Source organism: Rhinoderma darwinii, chromosome 5, assembly GCF_050947455.1.
Source record: "Rhinoderma darwinii isolate aRhiDar2 chromosome 5, aRhiDar2.hap1, whole genome shotgun sequence".
Classification (NCBI taxonomy): domain Eukaryota; kingdom Metazoa; phylum Chordata; class Amphibia; order Anura; family Rhinodermatidae; genus Rhinoderma; species Rhinoderma darwinii.
The window spans coordinates 212863944-212884315 of record NC_134691.1 but is presented as its reverse complement, the minus strand read 5'-3'; the positions used below and the strand labels follow the sequence as shown (position 1 = coordinate 212884315).

General features: G+C 54.1%; 1 non-coding gene across 1 annotated transcript; it reads left to right on the top strand.

Annotated features, from left to right (window-relative positions):
* The first annotated feature begins 19837 nt into the window (after positions 1-19837).
* On the top strand, positions 19838-20025 carry LOC142653824 (U2 spliceosomal RNA). The gene has a single exon (XR_012848681.1). It is a non-coding gene; the product is annotated as a U2 spliceosomal RNA (small nuclear RNA).
* Positions 20026-20372: the final 347 nt, after the last annotated feature.

Below are 20372 nucleotides of genomic sequence, written 5' to 3'. Positions count from 1 at the left end.
AGAGAGGAGGTACTGGCGGAACTTAGAGACGCCTATATTGTTTGGAGGAATGATAAAGTTTTCTTTGACAAAACCTGTGACTGGTGGGAATATGTTAAAGTTGAATTTCGTTGTTTCTTTCAGGCAAAAAGTCGTCAACAGGCGTGTGAGAGGAAGAGAGACTTCAGAGAGATGCAGCGTCAGCTGCGATCCCTGCAAGACCTCCTTCAATGCGGCTGGGACGTCAGGAAGGAGCTGGAGGAAGCCAAAAAGGGCCTGAAAAGGCACTTTGAGGAGGAATCCAAGCGAATTGTCTTTCGTTCCAAGGTGGAGAACCTGGAGAAGGGTGAGAAATGTAACTCGTTCTTTTTCAGGAAACTCCATGCCGGCCACACGCCCCTGAAGGAACTCCGAGATGAGACCGGAAACATGCATTCTGGGAAGAAGGAGGTGATGGGAGTCGTCACAGACTACTACCGAAGCCTCTACTCCCGGAAAACCACTGACCCCGAAGCCGCCGATAAATTCCTGTCAGGTATCACTAATCATCTTGATCCTGCAGGTACGGAGGCTATGGACGTACCCCTGACGGTGGAGGAACTGCTCTCTGCCGCTAAATCCTTCAGACCCGGCAGGACCCCGGGCAGTGATGGTCTCCCAGCAGAGCTCTATGTAGCGCTGGGGGACTTGATCTGTCCGGACCTGCTGGAGCTCTATGAGGAGATGGTGGTGGAGGGTAGAATGCCACCGTCCTTGAGAGAAGGCATGATCACGATCTTGTATAAGCGGAAGGGGGAGAGATGTGACCTGAAAAACTGGCGTCCCATCTCTCTCCTGAACGTGGACTACAAGATCCTCGCCAAAGTATTGACCAACAGACTGAAGGTTGTCATCGGACAGATCATCGGATCGGACCAAACCTGCGGCATTCCTGGCCGTAGGGTGGCCGACAGTCTTGCCCTGGTGAGGGACACGGTGCATTACATGCAAAGCCGCCGTACACACGCGGCCCTGGTCAGTCTGGATCAGGAGAAGGCTTTTGACCGGGTCTCTCACGAATTCATGGGTAAGGCTCTGCGTAGGCTGCGGCTTGGCAGGTTGTTCTGTTTGTATGTTAACCTGATGTATTGCGACATTTACAGCTCGGTGCTGGTGAACGGCTGGAAGACTGACCCCTTTCCTGTATCGTCGGGGGTTAGACAAGGCTGTCCTCTTTCACCTCTCCTTTTTGTTTGTGTTATAGAGCTCTTCGCAGAGGCTATCCGGCAGAATGGAGAGATCAGAGGGATCACCGCACCAGGTCCAGGACACTTCGAGGTCAAATGCTCGCTGTACATGGACGACGTGACCGTCTTCTGCGCTGACCAGAGTTCGGTGACTGCACTCGTCCAGACCTGTGAGGAGTTCGGACGCGCTTCAGGGGCAAAAGTCAACTGCGGGAAGTCGGAAGCCATGCTCTTCGGAAAGTGGTACCTGCCTTCTCCTGCCTCCTTCCCGTTTACTATCAAGCCGGACTTCATCAAAATTCTGGGAGTCTGGTTCGGTAAGGAAGGTGCAGCCCTAAAGTCGTGGGAAGAACGCTTGGCCAAAGTCAACCAAAGGATCGGACTGTGGAGCCTCAGACAACTCACTATTGAGGGCAAAGCAATGGTCCTGCGTAACGAAGTCTTGCCTGTGCTACAATACACTGCACAGGCATGGCCCCCTCTTGCCACCGTCTCGAGGGCCATTACCAGGACTGTGTTTCGCTTCATCTGGGGCTCGAAAATGGACAGAGTAAAGCGGACTGTTATGTACAAGGAGCCCCGCAAAGGTGGGAAGGGTATACCCGACATTCCCACTCTGCTGCGGATCGCTTTTGTATGTGACTGTGTTCGTAGGAATCTGAGGACAGCAAACGGCTCTGCGGGCAAGGCCATGTCCCGCTACTTCCTCCTTCCCCTCTGGCGAGGTTTTGGCTGGGACAAGTGGGACAGCTCCTTCCCTTACAACTGGCACGCTCCCTGGTTCTACGGAGATGTTGTCCGGTTTGTGAGGGAGCATCAACTGGAGGGTCTTAAGCCCGACTTGTGGAAACCTAAGACGATCCACAAGCACATCAGAGCAAAGGACTCACTGGAGTTTGTTCCAGGGCTTCATGCCGACACGTTGGAGACTGTTTGGACTAACGTGTCATCTGGCAGGTTGACCAACGGGCACAAGGACATTTCATGGATGGCCATCCAGGGAGGACTGCCTCTTAGGTCATTCATGCATGCCCGCAACCTGTGCAAGACCCGGTACTGCCCCAGGTGCCCCTTCACGGAGGAAACATCTTTGCACATTTTCTGGCAGTGCCCCTTTGCACAGGGTCTGTTGAAAGCCTTGGAACATGAACTCAAGGACTCAGTACCCAGGAACAGACTGTCGTACCGCTCGGTACTTTATGGACTATTTCCTGGGAATACCACGGATGGAGCAATCCAGGAAGCCTGGCGCCTTATGAACTGCTTTAAGGACGCTATATGGTTTGCCAGGAACCGTCTGATTTTGCGGAGAGAGAGTGTGTCCGTCCAGGACTGCCGCAGGCTGATCCACAGCCTGCTCAGAGACTATTCCACCTGGGACAGCCCGGACGTCGATGAGGAAGAGGACTGATACTCCCCTTCCCCCCACTCTCCCTTCTTGTGTGTTGTCTTTCAATAAAGCTTCGGGCCTGTGATTTCCCCCTTCCCTATCCCCTCCTACCCACTCCCCTATCCCATCACTTGTCTGTAATGCTTTGTTGTTTGGCTTTAGTGAATGCAAGAATGTTAGTGTAGCATGTGGTGTAATGTATAGCATAGGCTAGCCTGTACTGTGTATTATACTGTCATGTTATGTTTGACGACTGTTATTATTTATTATTTGCTGCTTCATGGCTTGCGCTGCGTCGCAGTAATGTTTGTATGATGACGATTGATTGTCAATAAAGCATTTTTCAATCAAAAAATCTGTTCTTATCAGTCCTTGTAAGGATAGATAGCTCGGAGAACCACTGGGGGCTATAAACACTAGCTTAGCGATCCAAGAGCGTTCCAGACGAAGCCGGCGACGAACTGCGGAGAAGAACCACCGAAGACGACGATCCAGAAGGGAGAAGCCGCCATCGGGGAAGAAGCTCCGGGAGATCGCTGCCGGGAAGAAGAAGGAGAACTTCGGAGAAGAGCCGCTGCTGAAGGGGATCTTCGAAGAAGCTCGGCCGCAGAAGAAGAAGCTCGACGAGGAACCGCTGCGGAAGAAATTTCGTGGAAGAACCTCGGCCAGCAAGGAGAAGATTTGCATAGCTCCGCCCCCTTCGGGAAAGAGCTATCGAAGATCCTCCCCAAGCGACAGGAACAGCTGGAAGAAGCCATGGCCTCAACCAGCAACCCTGCCACCCAGAAGAAGAAGGCTGATGGACCAGGTGAGCCGACCCAGGCCAGGACATCTCCTCCTGAAGCCTCCTCAAGCCAACAGGCCACCAGGAAGCCGAACCAGGCTGCTCCAACCCTGGAGCCCTGGATGAAGCAGACGGTTGCCCTGAAGCTGAAGGAGGTGGACGGGAGAGTGCCGGACATGACGGAAGAAGTGTTCTGCCAGAAGATGCTCCTGGACCAGGGCTTCGCTAAGCCGGAGACCATCAGCATCCAGGCCTTCATGACCGGGATGTTCTTCGTGACCTTCGCTTCGATCAACATCTGCAGAAGGTACTGGGAGATGGTGAAAGCGGCGAGGCCTGAATCCCCTTTCTCTCGCTTTGTGGGCAACTGCCCTGTCCAAAGAGAGGAAAGGCGGGTGACGGTCTCAATGCGGAACCCACACACCCCCGGCAAAGACATCACCACGCTCCTGAAGCGGTTCTGCACAGTGGTGAGGGAACCCACCCACATCCTGAACGGACTCGGCTTCTGGACTGGCAAATGGTCGGTAATCGTCCGACTGAACAAGGATTCGAGCGCGGAAGACGGCCTCCAGCACCTGCCCCAGTCATTCTCGCTGGGCAACTCCTACGGCCTCATCTATTACCCGGACATGCCGCAGATCTGCAGGAGATGCAGCAAGAAGGGTCATTCGGTGAAGGACTGCAAGGAGGACGCCTGCAAGAACTGCCGGGTAACAGGACACGAGACCAAAGACTGCCCGAAACGGACAATGTGCAACATCTGCGGACAAGCAGCCCACTCTTACAAGGACTGCCCGAAGAGGGATCGATCCTGGGCAACTGTAGCAGCAAAAGCTCCAGCCAGAGGGAACCCCGCCCCAGCCAGAGCTCCAGCGGCACAGAAGACCGGGAAAATGAAGGATGGTAAGAAGACGACAGTCCCTCCCCCCCCTCTCCCGGCCCTCCCTCGCCCTACCCTTCCCACCCTCCCTCGCCCGGCCCTCCCCACCCCCCCGTCCCCAACCCCTGTCACCCCCACTGAGGCTCTCACCTTCTCCTACCCACCCATCTCAGTGGTCCTGTCACCTGCACCTCTCCCAACCCAGCCTCCCTTCTCCCCAGCTCCAGCAGCACTAACATCTTCCCCTCCAGCTGCTGGAGTCCTCTCCCTGGAGGATTTTCCCCCTCTTGTCTCCTCAGGTGCCATCCAGAGGAAGAGAAAGGTGAGGGACAGCCCAGCTGCTGAGTCCTCAAAGCGACAAGTCGTGGAAATCTGCGAAGATTCCCTTGCGCAGCAGGAGGAAATGGAGCAGATGGTGGAGGAACTCGTGTCTGAACCTGAGGTCATCGACTTCACAACAGACATCCAGGTGGCTACAATCCTGGAACAATTTTTGTCAGAGGGCCTGCTGGATCTTCCGGACCCGCCAGGCTCCAGAGAGGAGGATCCGCCCGACCGGACTGGTAACTAAGGTGTATCGTTTGCACTAACCTTCTTTATTCTCCCCCATGGCTGCTAAACTTAACATCTTTGGCCTCAATGTGAGGAGTGTTAGAGATAGGACTAGATGTCAGATGGTGCTAACTTTTCTTTCCAAGCAGTCGAGTGATGTATTTATGCTGCAGGAATGTACTCTCCCCTCTTCCAGGTCATACCATCATCTGGCCAGGCAGTGGACCCATGGCCCGTCCTACTGGTCTGGTGGGGGCGACTGTAAGTCTGCAGGGGTTGCCATCCTGATTAGGGGAAGCGTATTTACTGTTGACTCTGTCCAGGAGCTCGTCTGCGGCCGCTTGTTGGTCGTAGACGGTTCCTGGGCGGGAGAGCCGATTAGGCTCATCAACGTGTACGCTCCCCCTATGAAGGCTGAGCGCCTGGAACTATTCCAGACCCTGCGGACCCAGCTCGCCACCACTAGGGCAGTGGTGATGGCCGGGGACTTCAACTGCCCCATCGAAGAGGATGGACGAAGTTCCGGCACTTCAATCAAGCTGGATGTCAGTTCCAAACTGCTTATCGAGATGGTAACCGAAGCATCCTTGCAGGACGTGGTGGGCTCCATGGGGATCGGCTCTGTGAACTATTCATGGAGCCGACCCGATGGCTCACTTCGTTCCCGGATTGACTTTGTGTTCACCTCCCGGGCAGTCAAGCAGCATGGGCACTCCATGATCCCCTGCTTCTTCTCTGACCACAGGGCCATTCTCTTCCAGGGTGCCATCGGCCACGGTTTTCCTCCCGGCCCTGGCTCCTGGAAGCTGAATTGTGCCCTGCTGGAAAGAGAGGAGGTACTGGCGGAACTTAGAGACGCCTATATTGTTTGGAGGAATGATAAAGTTTTCTTTGACAAAACCTGTGACTGGTGGGAATATGTTAAAGTTGAATTTCGTTGTTTCTTTCAGGCAAAAAGTCGTCAACAGGCGTGTGAGAGGAAGAGAGACTTCAGAGAGATGCAGCGTCAGCTGCGATCCCTGCAAGACCTCCTTCAATGCGGCTGGGACGTCAGGAAGGAGCTGGAGGAAGCCAAAAAGGGCCTGAAAAGGCACTTTGAGGAGGAATCCAAGCGAATTGTCTTTCGTTCCAAGGTGGAGAACCTGGAGAAGGGTGAGAAATGTAACTCGTTCTTTTTCAGGAAACTCCATGCCGGCCACACGCCCCTGAAGGAACTCCGAGATGAGACCGGAAACATGCATTCTGGGAAGAAGGAGGTGATGGGAGTCGTCACAGACTACTACCGAAGCCTCTACTCCCGGAAAACCACTGACCCCGAAGCCGCCGATAAATTCCTGTCAGGTATCACTAATCATCTTGATCCTGCAGGTACGGAGGCTATGGACGTACCCCTGACGGTGGAGGAACTGCTCTCTGCCGCTAAATCCTTCAGACCCGGCAGGACCCCGGGCAGTGATGGTCTCCCAGCAGAGCTCTATGTAGCGCTGGGGGACTTGATCTGTCCGGACCTGCTGGAGCTCTATGAGGAGATGGTGGTGGAGGGTAGAATGCCACCGTCCTTGAGAGAAGGCATGATCACGATCTTGTATAAGCGGAAGGGGGAGAGATGTGACCTGAAAAACTGGCGTCCCATCTCTCTCCTGAACGTGGACTACAAGATCCTCGCCAAAGTATTGACCAACAGACTGAAGGTTGTCATCGGACAGATCATCGGATCGGACCAAACCTGCGGCATTCCTGGCCGTAGGGTGGCCGACAGTCTTGCCCTGGTGAGGGACACGGTGCATTACATGCAAAGCCGCCGTACACACGCGGCCCTGGTCAGTCTGGATCAGGAGAAGGCTTTTGACCGGGTCTCTCACGAATTCATGGGTAAGGCTCTGCGTAGGCTGCGGCTTGGCAGGTTGTTCTGTTTGTATGTTAACCTGATGTATTGCGACATTTACAGCTCGGTGCTGGTGAACGGCTGGAAGACTGACCCCTTTCCTGTATCGTCGGGGGTTAGACAAGGCTGTCCTCTTTCACCTCTCCTTTTTGTTTGTGTTATAGAGCTCTTCGCAGAGGCTATCCGGCAGAATGGAGAGATCAGAGGGATCACCGCACCAGGTCCAGGACACTTCGAGGTCAAATGCTCGCTGTACATGGACGACGTGACCGTCTTCTGCGCTGACCAGAGTTCGGTGACTGCACTCGTCCAGACCTGTGAGGAGTTCGGACGCGCTTCAGGGGCAAAAGTCAACTGCGGGAAGTCGGAAGCCATGCTCTTCGGAAAGTGGTACCTGCCTTCTCCTGCCTCCTTCCCGTTTACTATCAAGCCGGACTTCATCAAAATTCTGGGAGTCTGGTTCGGTAAGGAAGGTGCAGCCCTAAAGTCGTGGGAAGAACGCTTGGCCAAAGTCAACCAAAGGATCGGACTGTGGAGCCTCAGACAACTCACTATTGAGGGCAAAGCAATGGTCCTGCGTAACGAAGTCTTGCCTGTGCTACAATACACTGCACAGGCATGGCCCCCTCTTGCCACCGTCTCGAGGGCCATTACCAGGACTGTGTTTCGCTTCATCTGGGGCTCGAAAATGGACAGAGTAAAGCGGACTGTTATGTACAAGGAGCCCCGCAAAGGTGGGAAGGGTATACCCGACATTCCCACTCTGCTGCGGATCGCTTTTGTATGTGACTGTGTTCGTAGGACTCTGAGGACAGCAAACGGCTCTGCGGGCAAGGCCATGTCCCGCTACTTCCTCCTTCCCCTCTGGCGAGGTTTTGGCTGGGACAAGTGGGACAGCTCCTTCCCTTACAACTGGCACGCTCCCTGGTTCTACGGAGATGTTGTCCGGTTTGTGAGGGAGCATCAACTGGAGGGTCTTAAGCCCGACTTGTGGAAACCTAAGACGATCCACAAGCACATCAGAGCAAAGGACTCACTGGAGTTTGTTCCAGGGCTTCATGCCGACACGTTGGAGACTGTTTGGACTAACGTGTCATCTGGCAGGTTGACCAACGGGCACAAGGACATTTCATGGATGGCCATCCAGGGAGGACTGCCTCTTAGGTCATTCATGCATGCCCGCAACCTGTGCAAGACCCGGTACTGCCCCAGGTGCCCCTTCACGGAGGAAACATCTTTGCACATTTTCTGGCAGTGCCCCTTTGCACAGGGTCTGTTGAAAGCCTTGGAACATGAACTCAAGGACTCAGTACCCAGGAACAGACTGTCGTACCGCTCGGTACTTTATGGACTATTTCCTGGGAATACCACGGATGGAGCAATCCAGGAAGCCTGGCGCCTTATGAACTGCTTTAAGGACGCTATATGGTTTGCCAGGAACCGTCTGATTTTGCGGAGAGAGAGTGTGTCCGTCCAGGACTGCCGCAGGCTGATCCACAGCCTGCTCAGAGACTATTCCACCTGGGACAGCCCGGACGTCGATGAGGAAGAGGACTGATACTCCCCTTCCCCCCACTCTCCCTTCTTGTGTGTTGTCTTTCAATAAAGCTTCGGGCCTGTGATTTCCCCCTTCCCTATCCCCTCCTACCCACTCCCCTATCCCATCACTTGTCTGTAATGCTTTGTTGTTTGGCTTTAGTGAATGCAAGAATGTTAGTGTAGCATGTGGTGTAATGTATAGCATAGGCTAGCCTGTACTGTGTATTATACTGTCATGTTATGTTTGACGACTGTTATTATTTATTATTTGCTGCTTCATGGCTTGCGCTGCGTCGCAGTAATGTTTGTATGATGACGATTGATTGTCAATAAAGCATTTTTCAATCAAAAAATCTGTTCTTATCAGTCCTTGTAAGGATAGATAGCTCGGAGAACCACTGGGGGCTATAAACACTAGCTTAGCGATCCAAGAGCGTTCCAGACGAAGCCGGCGACGAACTGCGGAGAAGAACCACCGAAGACGACGATCCAGAAGGGAGAAGCCGCCATCGGGGAAGAAGCTCCGGGAGATCGCTGCCGGGAAGAAGAAGGAGAACTTCGGAGAAGAGCCGCTGCTGAAGGGGATCTTCGAAGAAGCTCGGCCGCAGAAGAAGAAGCTCGACGAGGAACCGCTGCGGAAGAAATTTCGTGGAAGAACCTCGGCCAGCAAGGAGAAGATTTGCATAGCTCCGCCCCCTTCGGGAAAGAGCTATCGAAGATCCTCCCCAAGCGACAGGAACAGCTGGAAGAAGCCATGGCCTCAACCAGCAACCCTGCCACCCAGAAGAAGAAGGCTGATGGACCAGGTGAGCCGACCCAGGCCAGGACATCTCCTCCTGAAGCCTCCTCAAGCCAACAGGCCACCAGGAAGCCGAACCAGGCTGCTCCAACCCTGGAGCCCTGGATGAAGCAGACGGTTGCCCTGAAGCTGAAGGAGGTGGACGGGAGAGTGCCGGACATGACGGAAGAAGTGTTCTGCCAGAAGATGCTCCTGGACCAGGGCTTCGCTAAGCCGGAGACCATCAGCATCCAGGCCTTCATGACCGGGATGTTCTTCGTGACCTTCGCTTCGATCAACATCTGCAGAAGGTACTGGGAGATGGTGAAAGCGGCGAGGCCTGAATCCCCTTTCTCTCGCTTTGTGGGCAACTGCCCTGTCCAAAGAGAGGAAAGGCGGGTGACGGTCTCAATGCGGAACCCACACACCCCCGGCAAAGACATCACCACGCTCCTGAAGCGGTTCTGCACAGTGGTGAGGGAACCCACCCACATCCTGAACGGACTCGGCTTCTGGACTGGCAAGTGGTCGGTAATCGTCCGACTGAACAAGGATTCGAGCGCGGAAGACGGCCTCCAGCACCTGCCCCAGTCATTCTCGCTGGGCAACTCCTACAGCCTCATCTACTACCCGGACATGCCGCAGATCTGCAGGAGATGCAGCAAGAAGGGTCATTCGGTGAAGGACTGCAAGGAGGACGCCTGCAAGAACTGCCGGGTAACAGGACACGAGACCAAAGACTGCCCGAAACGGACAATGTGCAACCTCTGCGGACAAGCAGCCCACTCCTACAAGGACTGCCCGAAGAGGGATCGAACCTGGGCAACTGTAGCGGCGAAAGCTCCGGCCAGAGGGAACCCCGCCCCAGCCAGAGCTCCAGCGGCGCAGAAGACCGGGAATAAGAAGGATGGTAAGAAGACGACAGTCCCTCCCCCCACTCTCCCGGCCCTCCCTCGCCCTACCCCTCCCACCCTCCCTCGCCCAGCCCTCCCCACCCCCCCCGTCCCCAACCCCTGTCACCCCCACTGAGGCTCTCACCTTCTCCTACCCACCCATCTCAGTGGTCCTGTCACCTGCACCTCTCCCAACCCAGCCTCCCTTCTCCCCAGCTCCAGCAGCACTAACATCTTCCCCTCCAGCTGCTGGAGTCCTCTCCCTGGAGGATTTTCCCCCTCTTGTCTCCTCAGGTGCCATCCAGAGGAAGAGAAAGGTGAGGGACAGCCCAGCGGCCGAGTCCTCAAAGCGACAAGTCGTGGAAATCTGCGAAGATTCCCTTGCGCAGCAGGAGGAAATGGAGCAGATGGTGGAGGAACTCGTGTCTGAACCTGAGGTCATCGACTTCACAACAGACATCCAGGTGGCTACAATCCTGGAACAATTTCTGTCAGAGGGCCTGCTGGATCTTTCGGACCCGCCAGGCGAGGAGGATCCGCCCGACCGGACTGGTAACTAAGGTGTATCGTTTGCACTAACCTTCTTTATTCTCCCCCATGGCTGCTAAACTTAACATCTTTAGCCTCAATGTGAGGAGTGTTAGAGATAGGACTAGATGTCAGATGGTGCTAACTTTTCTTTCCAAGCAGTCGAGTGATGTATTTATGCTGCAGGAATGTACTCTCCCCTCTTCCAGGTCATACCATCATCTGGCCAGGCAGTGGACCCATGGCCCGTCCTACTGGTCTGGTGGGGGCGACTGTAAGTCTGCAGGGGTTGCCATCCTGATTAGGGGAAGCGTATTTACTGTTGACTCTGTCCAGGAGCTCACCTGCGGCCGCTTGTTGGTCGTAGACGGTTCCTGGGCAGGAGAGCTGATTAGGCTCATCAACGTATACGCTCCCCCTATGAAGGCTGAGCGCCTGGAACTATTCCAGACCCTGCGGACCCAGCTCGCCACCACTAGGGCAGTGGTGATGGCCGGGGACTTCAACTGCCCCATCGAAGAGGATGGACGAAGTTCCGGCACTTCAATCAAACTGGATGTCAGTTCCAAACTGCTTATCGAGATGGTAACCGAAGCATCCTTGCAGGACGTTGTGGGCTCCATGGGGATCGGCTCTGTGAACTATTCATGGAGCCGACCCGATGGCTCACTTCGTTCTCGGATTGACTTTGTGTTCACCTCCCGGGCAGTCAAGCAGCATGGGCACTCCATGGTCCCCTGCTTCTTCTCTGACCACAGGGCCATTCTCTTCCAGGGTGCCATCGGCCACGGTTTTCCTCCCGGCCCTGGCTCCTGGAAGCTGAATTGTGCCCTGCTGGAAGGAGAGGAGGTACTGGCGGAACTTAGAGACGCCTATATTGTTTGGAGGAATGATAAAGTTTTCTTTGACAAAACCTGTGACTGGTGGGAATATGTTAAAGTTGAATTTCGTTGTTTCTTTCAGGCAAAAAGTCGTCAACAGGCGTGTGAGAGGAAGAGAGACTTCAGAGAGATGCAGCGTCAGCTGCGATCCCTGCAAGACCTCCTTCAATGCGGCTGGGACGTCAGGAAGGAGCTGGAGGAAGCCAAAAAGGGCCTGAAAAGGCACTTTGAGGAGGAATCCAAGCGAATTGTCTTTCGTTCCAAGGTGGAGAACCTGGAGAAGGGTGAGAAATGTAACTCGTTCTTTTTCAGGAAACTCCATGCCGGCCACACGCCCCTGAAGGAACTCCGAGATGAGACCGGAAACATGCATTCTGGGAAGAAGGAGGTGATGGGAGTCGTCACAGACTACTACCGAAGCCTCTACTCCCGGAAAACCACTGACCCCGAAGCCGCCGATAAATTCCTGTCAGGTATCACTAATCATCTTGATCCTGCAGGTACGGAGGCTATGGATGTACCCCTGATGGTGGAGGAACTGCTCTCTGCCGCTAAATCCTTCAGACCCGGTAGGACCCCGGGCAGTGATGGTCTCCCAGCAGAGCTCTATGTAGCGCTGGGGGACTTGATCTGTCCGGACCTGCTGGAGCTCTATGAGGAGATGGTGGTGGAGGGTAGAATGCCACCGTCCTTGAGAGAAGGCATGATCACGATCTTGTATAAGCGGAAGGGGGAGAGATGTGACCTGAAAAACTGGCGTCCCATCTCTCTCCTGAACGTGGACTACAAGATCCTCGCCAAAGTATTGACCAACAGACTGAAGGTTGTCATCGGACAGATCATCGGATCGGACCAAACCTGCGGCATTCCTGGCCGTAGGGTGGCCGACAGTCTTGCCCTGGTGAGGGACACGGTGCATTACATGCAAAGCCGCCGTACACACGCGGCCCTGGTCAGTCTGGATCAGGAGAAGGCTTTTGACCGGGTCTCTCACGAATTCATGGGTAAGGCTCTGCGTAGGCTGCGGCTTGGCAGGTTGTTCTGTTTGTATGTTAACCTGATGTATTGCGACATTTACAGCTCGGTGCTGGTGAACGGCTGGAAGACTGACCCCTTTCCTGTATCGTCGGGGGTTAGACAAGGCTGTCCTCTTTCACCTCTCCTTTTTGTTTGTGTTATAGAGCTCTTCGCAGAGGCTATCCGGCAGAATGGAGAGATCAGAGGGATCACCGCACCAGGTCCAGGACACTTCGAGGTCAAATGCTCGCTGTACATGGACGACGTGACCGTCTTCTGCGCTGACCAGAGTTCGGTGACTGCACTCGTCCAGACCTGTGAGGAGTTCGGACGCGCTTCAGGGGCAAAAGTCAACTGCGGGAAGTCGGAAGCCATGCTCTTCGGAAAGTGGTACCTGCCTTCTCCTGCCTCCTTCCCGTTTACTATCAAGCCGGACTTCATCAAAATTCTGGGAGTCTGGTTCGGTAAGGAAGGTGCAGCCCTAAAGTCGTGGGAAGAACGCTTGGCCAAAGTCAACCAAAGGATCGGACTGTGGAGCCTCAGACAACTCACTATTGAGGGCAAAGCAATGGTCCTGCGTAACGAAGTCTTGCCTGTGCTACAATACACTGCACAGGCATGGCCCCCTCTTGCCACCGTCTCGAGGGCCATTACCAGGACTGTGTTTCGCTTCATCTGGGGCTCGAAAATGGACAGAGTAAAGCGGACTGTTATGTACAAGGAGCCCCGCAAAGGTGGGAAGGGTATACCCGACATTCCCACTCTGCTGCGGATCGCTTTTGTATGTGACTGTGTTCGTAGGACTCTGAGGACAGCAAACGGCTCTGCGGGCAAGGCCATGTCCCGCTACTTCCTCCTTCCCCTCTGGCGAGGTTTTGGCTGGGACAAGTGGGACAGCTCCTTCCCTTACAACTGGCACGCTCCCTGGTTCTACGGAGATGTTGTCCGGTTTGTGAGGGAGCATCAACTGGAGGGTCTTAAGCCCGACTTGTGGAAACCTAAGACGATCCACAAGCACATCAGAGCAAAGGACTCACTGGAGTTTGTTCCAGGGCTTCATGCCGACACGTTGGAGACTGTTTGGACTAACGTGTCATCTGGCAGGTTGACCAACGGGCACAAGGACATTTCATGGATGGCCATCCAGGGAGGACTGCCTCTTAGGTCATTCATGCATGCCCGCAACCTGTGCAAGACCCGGTACTGCCCCAGGTGCCCCTTCACGGAGGAAACATCTTTGCACATTTTCTGGCAGTGCCCCTTTGCACAGGGTCTGTTGAAAGCCTTGGAACATGAACTCAAGGACTCAGTACCCAGGAACAGACTGTCGTACCGCTCGGTACTTTATGGACTATTTCCTGGGAATACCACGGATGGAGCAATCCAGGAAGCCTGGCGCCTTATGAACTGCTTTAAGGACGCTATATGGTTTGCCAGGAACCGTCTGATTTTGCGGAGAGAGAGTGTGTCTGTCCAGGACTGCCGCAGGCTGATCCACAGCCTGCTCAGAGACTATTCCACCTGGGACAGCCCGGACGTCGATGAGGAAGAGGACTGATACTCCCCTTCCCCCCACTCTCCCTTCTTGTGTGTTGTCTTTCAATAAAGCTTCGGGCCTGTGATTTCCCCCTTCCCTATCCCCTCCTACCCACTCCCCTATCCCATCACTTGTCTGTAATGCTTTGTTGTTTGGCGTTAGTGAATGCAAGAATGTTAGTGTAGCATGTGGTGTAATGTATAGCATAGGCTAGCCTGTACTGTGTATTATACTGTCATGTTATGTTTGACGACTGTTATTATTTATTATTTGCTGCTTCATGGCTTGCGCTGCGTCGCAGTAATGTTTGTATGATGACGATTGATTGTCAATAAAGCAATTTTCAATCAAAAAATCTGTTCTTATCAGTCCTTGTAAGGATAGATAGCTCGGAGAACCACTGGGGGCTATAAACACTAGCTTAGCGATCCAAGAGCGTTCCAGACGAAGCCGGCGACGAACTGCGGAGAAGAACCAGCGAAGACGACGATCCAGAAGGGAGAAGCCGCCATCGGGGAAGAAGCTCCGGGAGATCGCTGCCGGGAAGAAGAAGGAGAACTGCGACAGAGACCTTCGGAGAAGAGCCGCTGCTGAAGGGGATCTTTGAAGAAGCTCGGCCGCAGAAGAAGCTCGACGAGGAACCGCTGCGGAAGAAATTTCGTGGAAGAACCTCGGCCAGCAAGGAGAAGATTTGCATAGCTCCGCCCCCTTCGGGAAAGAGCTATCGAAGATCCTCCCCAAGCGACAGGAACAGCTGGAAGAAGCCATGGCCTCAACCAGCAACCCTGCCACCCAGAAGGAGAAGGCTGATGGACCAGGTGAGCCGGCCCAGGCCAGGACATCTCCTCCTGAAGCCTCCTCAAGCGGACAGGCCACCAGGAAGCCGAACCAGGCTGCTCCAACCCTGGAGCCCTGGATGAAGCAGACGGTGGCCCTGAAGCTGAAGGAGGTGGACGGGAGAGTGCCGGACATGACGGAAGAAGTGTTCTGCCAGAAGATGCTCCTGGACCAGGGCTTCGCTAAGCCGGAGACCATCAGCATCCAGGCCTTCATGACCGGGATGTTCTTCGTGACCTTCGCTTCGATCAACATCTGCAGAAGGTACTGGGAGATGGTGAAAGCGGCGAGGCCTGAATCCCCTTTCTCTCGCTTTGTGGGCAACTGCCCTGTCCAAAGAGAGGAAAGGCGGGTGACGGTCTCAATGCGGAACCCACACACCCCCGGCAAAGACATCACCACGCTCCTGAAGTGGTTCTGCACAGTGGTGAGGGAACCCACCCACATCCTGAACGGACTCGGCTTCTGGACTGGCAAGTGGTCGGTAATCGTCCGACTCAACAAGGATTCAAGCGCGGAAGACGGCCTCCAGCACCTGCCCCAGTCATTCTCGCTGGGCAACTCCTACGGCCTCATCTATTACCCGGACATGCCGCAGATCTGCAGGAGATGCAGCAAGAAGGGTCATTCGATGAAGGACTGCAAGGAGGACGCCTGCAAGAACTGCCGGGTAACAGGACACGAGACCAAAGACTGCCCGAAACGGACAATGTGCAACCTCTGCGGACAAGCAGCCCACTCTTACAAGGACTGCCCGAAGAGGGATCGATCCTGGGCAACTGTAGCAGCGAAAGCTCCAGCCAGAGGGAACCCCGCCCCAGCCAGAGCTCCAGCGGCACAGAAGACCGGGAAAAAGAAGGATGGTAAGAAGATGACAGTCCCTCCCCCCCCTCTCCCGGCCCTCCCTCGCCCTACCCTTCCCACCCTCCCTCGCCCGGCCCTCCCCACCCCCCCGTCCCCAACCCCTGTCACCCCCACTGAGGCTCTCACCTTCTCCTACCCACCCATCTCAGTGGTCCTGTCACCTGCACCTCTCCCAACCCAGCCTCCCTTCTCCCCAGCTCCAGCAGCACTAACATCTTCCTCTCCAGCTGCTGGAGTCCTCTCCCTGGAGGATTTTCCCCCTCTTGTCTCCTCAGGTGCCATCCAGAGGAAGAGAAAGGTGAGGGACAGCCCAGCGGCTGAGTCCTCAAAGCGACAAGTCGTGGAAATCTGCGAAGATTCCCTTGCGCAGCAGGAGGAAATGGAGCAGATGGTGGAGGAACTCGTGTCTGAACCTGAGGTCATCGACTTCACAACAGACATCCAGGTGGCTACAATCCTGGAACAATTTTTGTCAGAGGGCCTGCTGGATCTTTCGGACCCGCCAGGCGAGGAGGATCCGCCCGACCGGACTGGTAACTAAGGTGTATCGTTTGCACTAACCTTCTTTATTCTCCCCCATGGCTGCTAAACTTAACATCTTTAGCCTCAATGTGAGGAGTGTTAGAGATAGGACTAGATGTCAGATGGTGCTAACTTTTCTTTCCAAGCAGTCGAGTGATATATTTATGCTGCAGGAATGTACTCTCCCCTCTTCCAGGTCATATCATCACCTGGCCAGGCAGTGGACCCATGGCCCGTCCTACTGGTCTGGTGGGGGCGACTGTAAGTCTGCAGGGGTTGCCATCCTGATTAGGGGAAGCGTATTTACTGTTGACTCTCTCCAGGAGCTCGTCTGCGGCCGCTTGTTGGTCGTAGACGGTTCCTGGGCGGGAGAGCCGATTAGGCTCATCAACGTGTACGCTCCCCCTATGAAGGCTGAGCGCCTGGAACTATTCCAGACCCTGCGGACCCAGCTCGCCACCACTAGGGCAGTGGTGATGGCCGGGGACTTCAACTGCCCCATCGAAGAGGATGGACGAAGTTCCGGCACTTCAATCAAGCTGGATGTCAGTTCCAAACTGCTTATCGAGATGGTAACCGAAGCATCCTTGCAGGACGTTGTGGGCTCCATGGGGATCGGCTCTGTGAACTATTCATGGAGCCGACCCGATGGCTCACTTCGTTCTCGGATTGACTTTGTGTTCACCTCCCGGGCAGTCAAGCAGCATGGGCACTCCATGGTCCCCTGCTTCTTCTCTGACCACAGGGCCATTCTCTTCCAGGGTGCCATCGGCCACGGTTTTCCTCCCGGCCCTGGCTCCTGGAAGCTGAATTGTGCCCTGCTGGAAAGAGAGGAGGTACTGGCGGAACTTAGAGACGCCTATATTGTTTGGAGGAATGATAAAGTTTTCTTTGACAAAACCTGTGACTGGTGGGAATATGTTAAAGTTGAATTTCGTTGTTTCTTTCAGGCAAAAAGTCGTCAACAGGCGTGTGAGAGGAAGAGAGACTTCAGAGAGATGCAGCGTCAGCTGCGATCCCTGCAAGACCTCCTTCAATGCGGCTGGGACGTCAGGAAGGAGCTGGAGGAAGCCAAAAAGGGCCTGAAAAGGCACTTTGAGGAGGAATCCAAGCGAATTATCTTTCGTTCCAAGGTGGAGAACCTGGAGATGGGTGAGAAATGTAACTCGTTCTTTTTCAGGAAACTCCATGCCGGCCACACGCCCCTGAAGGAACTCCGAGATGAGACCGGAAACATGCATTCTGGGAAGAAGGAGGTGATGGGAGTCGTCACAGACTACTACCGAAGCCTCTACTCCCGGAAAACCACTGACCCCGAAGCCGCCGATAAATTCCTGTCAGGTATCACTAATCATCTTGATCCTGCAGGTACGGAGGCTATGGACGTACCCCTGATGGTGGAGGAACTGCTCTCTGCCGCTAAATCCTTCAGACCCGGCAGGACCCCGGGCAGTGATGGTCTCCCAGCAGAGCTCTATGTAGCGCTGGGGGACTTGATCTGTCCGGACCTGCTGGAGCTCTATGAGGAGATGGTGGTGGAGGGTAGAATGCCACCGTCCTTGAGAGAAGGCATGATCACGATCTTGTATAAGCGGAAGGGGGAGAGATGTGACCTGAAAAACTGGCGTCCCATCTCTCTCCTGAACGTGGACTACAAGATCCTCGCCAAAGTATTGACCAACAGACTGAAGGTTGTCATCGGACAGATCATCGGATCGGACCAAACCTGCGGCATTCCTGGCCGTAGGGTGGCCGACAGTCTTGCCCTGGTGAGGGACACGGTGCATTACATGCAAAGCCGCCGTACACACGCGGCCCTGGTCAGTCTGGATCAGGAGAAGGCTTTTGACCGGGTCTCTCACGAATTCATGGGTAAGGCTCTGCGTAGGCTGCGGCTTGGCAGGTTGTTCTGTTTGTATGTTAACCTGATGTATTGCGACATTTACAGCTCGGTGCTGGTGAACGGCTGGAAGACTGACCCCTTTCCTGTATCGTCGGGGGTTAGACAAGGCTGTCCTCTTTCACCTCTCCTTTTTGTTTGTGTTATAGAGCTCTTCGCAGAGGCTATCCGGCAGAATGGAGAGATCAGAGGGATCACCGCACCAGGTCCAGGACACTTCGAGGTCAAATGCTCGCTGTACATGGACGACGTGACCGTCTTCTGCGCTGACCAGAGTTCGGTGACTGCACTCGTCCAGACCTGTGAGGAGTTCGGACGCGCTTCAGGGGCAAAAGTCAACTGCGGGAAGTCGGAAGCCATGCTCTTCGGAAAGTGGTATCTGCCTTCTCCTGCCTCCTTCCCGTTTACTATCAAGCCGGACTTCATCAAAATTCTGGGAGTCTGGTTCGGTAAGGAAGGTGCAGCCCTAAAGTCGTGGGAAGAACGCTTGGCCAAAGTCAACCAAAGGATCGGACTGTGGAGCCTCAGACAACTCACTATTGAGGGCAAAGCAATGGTCCTGCGTAACGAAGTCTTGCCTGTGCTACAATACACTGCACAGGCATGGCCCCCTCTTGCCACCGTCTCGAGGGCCATCACCAGGACTGTGTTTCGCTTCATCTGGGGCTCGAAAATGGACAGAGTAAAGCGGACTGTTATGTACAAGGAGCCCCGCAAAGGTGGGAAGGGTATACCCGACATTCCCACTCTGCTGCGGATCGCTTTTGTATGTGACTGTGTTCGTAGGACTCTGAGGACAGCAAACGACTCTGCGGGCAAGGCCATGTCCCGCTACTTCCTCCTTCCCCTCTGGCGAGGTTTTGGCTGGGACAAGTGGGACAGCTCCTTCCCTTACAACTGGCACGCTCCCTGGTTCTACGGAGATGTCGTCCGGTTTGTGAGGGAGCATCAACTGGAGGGTCTTAAGCCCGACTTGTGGAAACCTAAGACGATCCACAAGCACATCAGAGCAAAGGACTCACTGGAGTTTGTTCCAGGGCTTCATGCCGACACGTTGGAGACTGTTTGGACTAACGTGTCATCTGGCAGGTTGACCAATGGGCACAAGGACATTTCATGGATGGCCATCCAGGGAGGACTGCCTCTTAGGTCATTCATGCATGCCCGCAACCTGTGCAAGACCCGGTACTGCCCCAGGTGCCCCTTCACGGAGGAAACATCTTTGCACATTTTCTGGCAGTGCCCCTTTGCACAGGGTCTGTTGAAAGCCTTGGAACATGAACTCAAGGACTCAGTACCCAGGAACAGACTGTCGTACCGCTCGGTACTTTATGGACTATTTCCTGGGAATACCACGGATGGAGCAATCCAGGAAGCCTGGCGCCTTATGAACTGCTTTAAGGACGCTATATGGTTTGCCAGGAACCGTCTGATTTTGCGGAGAGAGAGTGTGTCCGTCCAGGACTGCCGCAGGCTGATCCACAGCCTGCTCAGAGACTATTCCACCTGGGACAGCCCGGACGTCGATGAGGAAGAGGACTGATACTCCCCTTCCCCCCACTCTCCCTTCTTGTGTGTTGTCTTTCAATAAAGCTTCGGGCCTGTGATTTCCCCCTTCCCTATCCCCTCCTACCCACTCCCCTATCCCATCACTTGTCTGTAATGCTTTGTTGTTTGGCGTTAGTGAATGCAAGAATGTTAGTGTAGCATGTGGTGTAATGTATAGCATAGGCTAGCCTGTACTGTGTATTATACTGTCATGTTATGTTTGACGACTGTTATTATTTATTATTTGCTGCTTCATGGCTTGCGCTGCGTCGCAGTAATGTTTGTATGATGACGATTGATTGTCAATAAAGCAATTTTCAATCAAAAAATCTGTTCTTATCAGTTTAATATCTGATACGTCCCCTATCTGGGGACCATATATTAAATGGATTTTTAGAACAGGGAGATGGAAATAGAGCTTGCTCTGTCCACTCCACGCATTGACCTGGTATTGCAGTATTTCCAGGACCGGTGCACCCTTCCCTTATGTGTTTACTAAAATCAGATTCCAAAAGTGCTATTTGTGTTTGCTATTGTTTTTGTCTTTCTGAAGGGATCTCCCCTTTTAATCCCATTATTTCAACACCTGTTGGACAATGCATTTGTACAGTCATGTGTGATAATGAGCTCATTGATTAAATGCAATTAATGAATAGATTGCCACCTCTTGTTTTGTGTCGTCTGTGTTTCTGTGTTTCCGGCATTTCACATTGGAACAGCTCATTCACCTTCCTTGTCTTCTCTCCGCCCTCCCTTTTAGGTAAGTTAAAGAGCTGCACCTGAGCCAGCCACTGATTGATTGATTGATTGATTGATTGATTGATTGATT